Source organism: Physeter macrocephalus, chromosome 14, assembly GCF_002837175.3.
Source record: "Physeter macrocephalus isolate SW-GA chromosome 14, ASM283717v5, whole genome shotgun sequence".
In the NCBI taxonomy this organism is placed as follows: domain Eukaryota; kingdom Metazoa; phylum Chordata; class Mammalia; order Artiodactyla; family Physeteridae; genus Physeter; species Physeter macrocephalus.
The window spans coordinates 8755637-8765636 of NC_041227.1; the positions used below are offsets into that span (position 1 = coordinate 8755637).

Here is a 10000-nt window from a genome sequence, read left to right on the forward strand (position 1 = left end):
AGCCCGCGCGTCCGGAGCCTGTGCCCCGCAACGGGAGAGGCCACAGCAGTGAGAGGCCCGCGAACCACAAAAAAAAAAAAAAAAAAAAAAAAGCAAGCTTTTGTTGTAAATCATTGTGTTTCGGTGTGGGGGGGGGGCGGTTATCATGCAAGGTCAGCTTCATGGGCATTCAGCCTGTGCAGCACACTACCCTCAACTCAATATGTAGCATGAGCAAAAAGTACATTCAAAAAGATGTGCTAAGTCACTGTGACTTGGGAGTTGTTTGTTACAGCAGCATAACGTAGCTGATCCTGTCAAATAGAGGCAATATAAAATAGTAGGTTGTCGTTTTGTCACTTATTTAATTTCCATTTCTTGATTTCAAAGCCTCTCACAAAAGTTTGGAAACCATAAAGAGGAAAACCGTTTCTCTGTGGACCAGGAATGCTCGAACGGGGGTGAACCGCGTGGTGGAAGGATGTCTGGGCTGAGGATGGGTGGAGGAAGGGTAAGGCTGTGTTCACTTTAATTGCTTTAGTTCCACTAATCTATTAACACACGGCTAATAATCCCTTTCAAATGAGTCATTCTCACCAATTAAAGGCTGATTTGTTGCTAACTGCGCCGGCTCACAGTGAACTTACCTTGTTCCTCTGAAACTGCTTAGTGGATGCTTTAATGGGAGTTATGGCTGTGATAGACTCTCTCTAGACAGTGACAAAATAAGTCACGAGGGGTGGGGAGGTGGGAGGTGAGAGGAAGGTAGAGAAGTCCTAGGCAGCGCTCCTCTGAGTGACTGAATTGGAAAACAAGCCATTCCTCCGGGTTAGCTAATGGTTCTTCATCAGGCAGCAGACTATTAAGCACCCCTAGATAATAAACGGATGATCTTCACAGTCATCCTGCGAGGTCCTCATATTTTCCATTTTTAAATTCCATGTTACTTTTAAAGGATTCATCCATTACGATGATTTACATCGCTGAGCTGAGACAATGATGCCCTTTAATGTCAGAGGCAGAGCATGATTATTTATCATTAAATCAGGCTTTTTATAATTCTTCCTTTCCTGGAAAAACCTTTGAAAAATGTCATGACACAGGTAGGTACTATCCTTACTTTAGTTCCTTGAATCGGGGCTGGGGGTGTGGCCATGTGCAGCTCACAGCATCCGAAGGATAGAGACGAGAGAAGCAGCCCCCTCCCCAGTTCTCACCCTCTCACCCTGTCCCAGCAGCATGATCACTCGCAAGTTAACAGAATCGTTTTACTACGATAGTAAACGGAGTTTTAGGTTCCCTTTATTCAAAAAAATAATAAGGTAGAGGCCCTCATGTCATGTTTCCCCCCTCTATTTCTAATATAGTACTTTATTTATCCATGTCACAGCTAAAAGAGTACTCTGTGCCAGGCACTATTTGAGACGTGAGACTATAGAGAAAAACAAGACAGAAGTCACCCTGTCCTCATAGCACATAGTCTAGCCCAAGGGTCCTCCATCTTGGCAGTACTGATCGCGGACCAGATTCCGTATCAATAGAATGTTTAGCAGCATCCCTGGCCTCTACCCATTAGGAGCCAGTAACACCCTCTTTTTAGTTGTGACAACCAAAAATATCTCCAGACATTGCCATTTCCCTGGGAGGGAAAATCACACCCCACTTAAGATCCACTGTCCTTACAGAAACAAGAAATGAAATATATACACCAAGAGGATTTCACATGATTAGTGGAAGAAAATTCAATCTGAAACGGTTGAAAGAGGATGGCTAAGAGGAGGCCAGTTCAGTGAATAGTCAGAGACGGCTTCTTGGAGGAGGTGACAGTGAAAATGCTGAGGAGAAGCCAGGCAAGGGAAAGAACCAGGGAACGAGCATCAGAAGTGAAGGTGAAAACAAGCCCAAAGGCTGGGAGGGTGAGACAAATGGGCTGTTTTCAGAAAAATAAGGAAAGACAGAGGTCACTGTGCAGGCCAGGGTGCGGGGGCATGGTGAGGGAGGCAACAGTGTTGTCTGATGCTGGAGAGGTGTGGGGGTGGGCAGGGGAGAGGTCAGGGTAAAGAATCAGGCTTTAAGTGCAGTGCCAGAAGCCACTGGGGGTTTTAAACACGGGAGTGACATTCTAAAATGTATCCATTCATTCCACACGTATGAACAGTATTAAAGAGGATCTATTCTGTGCGAGGCCATGTTCTAGGGAGTGGGGCTTGAGGGGCAGGGGAGGGGTGCAGAATTTGGTAAGATACAGAAACAATTAAGTTCCTGTCCCTGACCTTGAGGGGCTCTGAGTCTGTTGGAAGACAGCAACTTGTAGGCAAAAAATAGATATAGATAGATAGATAGACAGACAGACAGATAGATAGCTAGAGATAGATAGATAGTCATAAACGCTAATACAGAGATAGATACAAAATGCTGTGGGCACATTTCCTAGAATGGAAAAAAGAAGGGGGAGACTTTTGGATGAAGGAAAAATGGAGCTTTAATCAGGAGGAGAAGGGAGGATGGAACTTGAGACAGGACAGAGAGCCCTCCCTAAAAAACCCATGACTGGCAGGAATCTGGGCACATCAGGTCACCACTGTGTCCCCAATTCCAACAGTTTTCCTGGTTAGTAGATAATACTTGATAAATAGATGGCAAGAGAATGAATTTTTGTGCCTTTTCCATGTGTAGGGTACTTGTCAAATCACTTCACATGCTGCTATGAACTGAATTGTGTCCCCCAAAATTCATATGTTGAAGCCCTAACCCAAGTGGCATAGTGTTTGGAGGTGGGGCCTTGGGAGATGATTAAGTTTTGAGAGTGGAGCCCTCATGAATGGGATTAGTGCCCTTTTAAGAAGAGACAGCTTGCATTCTCCTCTCTCTCTCTCTCTCTCTCTCTCTCTCTCTCTCTCTCTCTCTCTCTCTCTCCACTACCTTAGGAAATCAGGAAGAGAAGGCCTTCACCAGAATCCCAACCATGCTGGCACTCTGATCTTACAGCCTCAAGAACTGTGAGAAATAACTGTCTGTGTTTAAGCCACCCAGTCTGTGGCACTTTGCTATAGCAGCCAGCTGACTAATACATGCAAGGTCCTTCTTTCATCTTCATCTACCCCCTGAGGCAGGTAGTGGAAAGTAAGTTCCATGCCAGCAGGAATTGTTGCCTTTTGTTTTCATTCCTTTATCCCCAGTGACCGTGACACTACTTGGCACACAGTAGGTGTGTCATAAATATTGCTTGAATGAATGAATACATGGGCCTGCATGCAAAGCAAGGAGTTGTTTTTTTAATCACATAGGCAATGGAAGCTATCATTGATAATTAAACAAGTTTAATTATTTTTATGCTTACTCTGTGCTTAGGACCTCTTACAATTAATCCTCACCATTTTTGTGTTAGGTTCTGGAGGGAATCTCATGGTGAACAAAACAGATATGGTCCTACTGCACTATAAGTGAGGGGGAAAATATTAATAAGTGGACGATGAGGCTTTCATTGAGTCTGGAGGCCATGGTCAACACTTTTATAAATATTTGTTAAGTTGACGTAACTAAGAACTGCTTTCCGTTCATACAGAAAACAGCTGAACTCCCAGGCTTGTGTCCTTTCGCGTAGTACTTTTCGTACTTTAGTACTTTTTCTCTACATAGCTCCTCTTCATAAAGCTGGGAGAAAAGGGTTTGATCTCAAAAACTATTAAGGGCAAACATGAACGTGACATTTTCATACAGGAAATGGCCAACTTTCAGTAATGAGCACAGCCTTTTGGGAAGTAATTGTTGGGAAGTCACTTTTCTTGTCTCAGTTTGGACATTAAAAGCTTTCTGGGAATAGGTGATCCAAAGGAAAGAGAGACAGGACTGCACCCTGCCCCCAACGTTTTCAGTACAATGGTTACAAAATCTGAAGTGATCCATAAATATTAGTCTGAGAGGCTTTTTGATAACTTTTTTTTTTCTTATCAAGCCGAGGTGAAACAAGAAAAAAATACTGTGAAACAAGAAAAAAACAAAAAAATTGTGAATTTTTTAAGTATTCAATTAAATATCCCATCCTTCATTCTGAAATTATGAAGGGATAGTTTCAGTTGATCGTGGCTTGTTTTCTTATTTTATTTTAATGTTTTTATTTGGCAAAATAAAAAGGAAAGCAACCGGGAGCTAATTTCCTCAACATTTTGCTGTTCTTTGAAATCTAAAAGAGTGGGACCCTCTGCTGTGGAGAATAGTAATCTCAGCTGGAATTGGGCGGTAGAAAGGGCAGAAAGAGAAGCTGGGAAGGGCCAGGGCAGGACTGAGAGGGGAGGAATTGGAGAAACCACCCCTTCCCCTCCCAAACCAAGGAAATATTCTACACTGGCTAGCTGCTTGGGGTTCTGCAAGACAGGTACCAGACCCACGCTTCTCAAAATTTAGTGTGCGTTTGAATCACACGGGGATCTTGTTAAGAGGAAGACTGATTTGTTAGGTTTGGGAATATGGCCTGAGAGTCTACATTTCTTACAAACACAGATGATACCAACGATGCTGGCTTGCAGACCACATTCTGAGTAGAAAGGAGACATCTATGAGTAAAGAGCTGAAGAAGGGTGACTGAGTGGCCACCTGGAGAGAGGGGACGAGAGAAGTAAGAATGGAAAGTGATGGGAGGTGATAAGGTCAGACAAACTGACCTAGAGGAGCTTGCTGGATATCAAAGCGACCCCGCTGCTGATTAGGATGCAGGTCTACTTGTCAATGGTGGGTACCACTGATACATGAGAGGCCTGTTCATCCCAAAATATTTGACCTTAAAGTATAAATCTATGCATAGCAGGTCTCTGAACAGTCATGGGCCATAGGGTAGCGGTCAGGAACACTGGCTTCAGAACCAGACCTTCTGGGCTGAATCCTAGCCACACCACTTACTAGCTGTGATGCCTTATTTCTCAACCTCTTTATGCTCTATTTTCTCATCTGTGATGTGGTGATAATTGTACCTGCCTCATAACTTCGTTTTGTCAAGTGTATGGATTATGTCAGGCATGGAATAAAATAATGCTGTCGGGAAAGCAGATGGGAATTGACTTTAGAGTGATTCAAAAAGGATGTGTCTCTTTGGCCAAAAGACTTCAAGAGGCAGCTGTGGGGTTGCTTGGTTAAAGAAAACTGCTCTTAACATGGACCGTGGGGAGCTTACAGATCCATTTTCCTTATTCAAATACAATATGTGGACGTTCAGCCATCTGTTTATTCAATCAACCATGAAACAAATATTTGAGGTCCTACTATGCTCCTACACTAATTTTTCACGTGCTCCTGAGTGCCATCTGATGTTCATGAAATTCGTCTTCAGAAATGTGTTTTGTTAACACACTTTCCCTGGTGCAAAATTATATTATTCTGCTAGTTTGGGACTATTGGGATTATACAGCATACAATATGGTGTATCAACAATATAATCATGTTGCATTGGATGAATGAATAGTGTTGGTCCTAGTTTATTTAAAACTCTGAATTTATCTATCTAGCTATTGTTTTGTTGGAAATAAAAGTATTCAGTCATTTGTCTTTGGTATTAGCAGTGAGATTCTCAGCTAATGCTGCAATGTTTGAAGCTGAAATCAAAAGAGGAGGCACCGGATTTAAACTGCAGCTTCTGAGACAGGGCAGAGTCACCCACAGAGCCCGTGATGGCTCTGCCTGGCTCAGCAACTTAAAATACGGCAGACAGAGAATTTTACACAGCAAAATCAGGCCAAGCTGGATCAGTGTATTTCCCTGAGAATTTAAGACACACTAACAAAAAAGCTGTATGAACAAAACTTATCAAACATGACATTCACTTTTTGATTTTATTGGTATTATTGTTTGTAAGTATTTCTGTTTAAATGGCCAGATTTAAGTTATAAATGTGACTGTTTTATTATGCTAAGTAAATCTTACAGAGACTATGAATAGGGAAAATGTCCAACGCTACAAAACAGAAGTTTTCTAGAGGGGAAAATAACTCTAGTTTAAGCTTTCAGTTGGTTGGAAAATAAGGCTAATAAAATCGGAAGGATATCAATTAGTGGCAATTTGGGGGAAATCTTTAGCTTCTCAGGTTTGACACTTCTACAATATGTTCATGGTCTTCAATTTACAATGCAATAAAATTGTTTCATTCTACTTATGTAACCATATTGGTGGTTAATTTGCGTTGTTTTTATAATCACTGCAGCAGTAAAGCTGTCATTTTCCCCCTTGTGACATGTGTCTTGGTTTGTCATAACTCAGCAGGTCAGCATTTTATTTTGTTTTGTTTTGTTTCCAACCCTGTTGGCCAAGAAAAAGAAGACCACTGACCTCCCTCCTAAAGGTCGGAGGCCGGGCACACGTGGAATCCAACCAGAGGAACTTGCAGCCAGCTGGTCCTAACCACTGGACGGCAAAGTCACACTGTCCGCTCTCAGTCACTAGTGCTGTGTGCGGGCAGATTTTTCTTTGCTATGCTTCCTTCAGAAATGTGTGCTTAGACATGAAGAATTGTGGGGTTTGATGATTCAATCAAAATGGGGAAATATTAAAAAATCAGTCTTCTCTCATTCTGCCATGTCATGCAATGTGGCGGATGGTTAGGAATTCGAATTCTCCGCCTCCACCCACAGGACTGTGGTATCTGGCTTATGGTAACAGTTGTTGAGTGACTTGTTTTGCTGATGAAGGAGGAGATGACCAACATCTGCTTAGAAGCATGAGGCGAGAGTGGGAGGGGGGAGTGTAGACTTCTGGGTGAGAGCCTTTTGTACAAATCTCTAGAAGACCAAGAGAATCAACAAGGATGGTGACGGTGATGATGATAACATTCACACATCCCAGAGGCCTGAGGTCCATGGAGCCACAACAGCAAAACCAAAACCAAAACCAAACCAAACAAAAAAAAGTTCCCAAAGCTCCTGATTCAGGAATTTTGTACAGAAGGATTCCTGCGTGGATGGAAATAATCTGGTGTTTTTGGTGACTGGTCCAAAGGCCTGACATTTGTCATTGAAATAATGTAGAAATTTGCCTTCCACAAGATATCCTTAAAGTCTGAACTTGAACAAATTTTTTTTAGCTGGGAAATTCTCTTCTTAGAGTCTCCTAAACTCTTGAGTTAAAAATAATATCATTGAAAAATTTTGCAACTATTTGTCTCTTCTTATTATTAAAACACAAATAATTGATCCCTGTCACCCTTGCTTAATGTGGCCCTTATATTGACTACTTTTTCTCTAAAACTCTTCAACTTCCTTATTATCATTTCAGCCCTGACTTTGAATTAAAATTGTGACACTAAGCTCTGTTTTTGACATTCATTTTGAAAATGCTTTAAGTAGCAAGTGTCAATTCCCTTTAAAAAAAATGACTTGTTCATTAGAATCGTTTTTTAATTTCCCCCCTTTGCTGAAAATATGTAGTACCCCAAAGTTCTCGCTTCTGACTGCCAGGGGAACAGCATTCACTCAGACTCTTAAGCTATTATAAGCCTATCAAACGCCTCCTCCCACCATTTTATTCAGCCAGGAGAATTTTCTATTTGCCCAGGACAAGTGAGCAATTCATTATTCCAGTAACTGCCCTGCCTATGTCATTCCTGAAGAATAAGAAATGAATTAACCACAGGCTTAAGTTCAAGTGACACCCAATCCCCAATTACCCAATTAACTATATCCCTGAAATGCCTTTACTTTCTCTCATCTCTCTGTAACTAGTGTGTTTTCTCTTTCGCTCTCTCTCTCTCCCTTTCTCTTTTTCTTCATAAAGACTAAACACGCTGTGTACATCCTTAAGAAAACTATGCTCAAAACTATAAACTGTGCTTTCATTCTCAATTCTACGTTCAAGGCTAACTATGTATTGATGTAAGTTAATAATTTAGCCTTGAATGGGACTTCCCTGGTGGCGCAGTGATTAAGAATCCGCCTGCCAATGCAGGCGACACGGGTTTGAGCCCTGGTCCGGGAAGATCCCACATGCCGCGGAGCAACTAAGCCCGTGCGCCACAACTACTGAGCCTGTGCTCTAGAGCCCACGAGCCACAACTACTGAGCCCGTGTGCCGCAACCACTGAGCCTGAGTTCTAGAGCCCACGAGCCACAACTACTAAGCCCACATGCCGCAACTACTGAAGCCCGTGCACCTAGAGCTCATGCTCTGCAACAAGAGAAACCACTGCAGTGAGAAGCCCGCGCACCGCAACGAAGAGTAGCCCCCGCTCACCGTAACTAGAGAAAGCCTGCGCACAGCAACGAAGACCCAACACAGCCAAAAATAAATAAATAAAATAAAATAAAATAAAATAAAATAAATTTAGCCTTGAATATCCGTATTAACCGCCACAAAATTCGACAGAATTGGTTCCTTGGTGTGAGATACAAGGTGCTTTTCTCTTCACAAATAGGCTTGATATAGTAGACACTCTTACACTTAATTTATAATGATATAAATTAGTTTTGTGAGTACAAGGAAGATAGAAACACCGCCAGTAAATTTGCTGTGCTGTATTCTTTTATTATTTTTAAATTATTTTAATTTTCCTCTCCAAACCTAATTTGGATGTTAACCATTAACCACGTCATGCTCACACGCTGGAAATACTCAGCTGGGTATGTGGATATGCCATTTGCGTGTGTAAGCACACATACACACGTACACAGAGACAATATAAACATACACACACACACCCCCTTTCCTCCTCCTAGATGACTCTACCATTCTTCTCTATCTTCCAGCACATTCCTCAGGATGGTAGCTAATTATTCTACAACAATGCTGTCACCAAGAAATTATTTTATTTAACACATTTTCTATGACTTCCTGCCTTTCATTTTGGAAATCCTATACCCCATGCCATACCCCTCCTCTTTTTTTTTTTTTTTAAAACTCTCCATAGCTCAGGTACTATACTGCAAGTATTCTTTAACAAAAGACCAAACACTTTATGTGTCCTTGAGGTCCAATAGGATTTCCCAACTCCCTCCCCTACCATTCTTTCCCTTTCTTATGTGATCCAGTCATGCTAACCTTCCTCCAGTCCCTACAAGCACCCTGTGCTCTCCCACCTCAGGACCTTTGCACCTGAGCTCCTCTTGGCTGGAATTTCCATGCTCCCACCAGGCCTCTTCAGTCTGGTCAACTCCTCTTCAGCCTCCAAACATCAGGTTAAGTGTCACCTCCTCCAAGAAGCCTTTTCAACTCCCGAGTAGACTGTTAGCTATGCTCAGAGTAGCCTTTACAGCACCAATCACAATGGCAATTAAAGAATTACTGAATAATTATGCGTTTGTGAGCACTGTGAGGGTACTATCAGCTTTTTTCACTAATGTGTTTTTAGTACCTGGCACTTAGTAGGTGCTCAAGTACTTACTGAATGAATAAATGAACAACATTTAAGCTCTGTATAAAATATAGGTGCCCATTCTTTTATTTTCTCCTCTTACTATCCTCTCTACTCAATTAATTCAGAAAAATCCTATTTTTCTTTTTGGTTCATGCTAGAGCCAAAACAAACAAACAAAAATAACACCTCTTCTCTGCCACCCAGTATGACTTCTTAGCATTAGAACAATGTTGTTTATAGATCTGTACCAGAGAAAATGAAAAGAATGAAGAATAAAGGACTGCATATATCTCAAAATTGAGGTCACAAAGTGGCAGTTCCCAGCTTGAAATCACGCACCACATGTGTTTTATTTAACCTGTACTGCTTTAAAAACACTTACTTTGAAATTTAGATTTCTGAATCCTTTGGAAATCTGGAAGACACGGCAACCAAATGATGTGTTCCTACATGGTGACTACAGGCTGGAGCTGAGTAGCCACTGCACATTAGAAGGGCTGGAGCTTGTAGTGTTCCATAGTCCCCACCTCTCCCTATTGCCTGGTGCTCAGTCTGTCTGTCATTTACTTCCATGCCTAGCCCACATGGGTACATGAGCTTGTGCTCCTGTTGCAAATTCTTCAAAAGTACATGGGGACCTCTTTCAGAATGGCTACAAAAATTTGTATCTATTTTTCCATGAATTTTTGG

The 10000-nt window shown here is 41.8% G+C and overlaps 1 protein-coding gene across 1 annotated transcript in view; it reads right to left on the bottom strand.

Moving 5' to 3' along the window:
• TSHZ2 (teashirt zinc finger homeobox 2) overlaps nucleotides 1–10000 on the bottom strand; it is a 277574-nt gene that overhangs the window by 235563 nt on the left and 32011 nt on the right. The window lies entirely within an intron of this gene.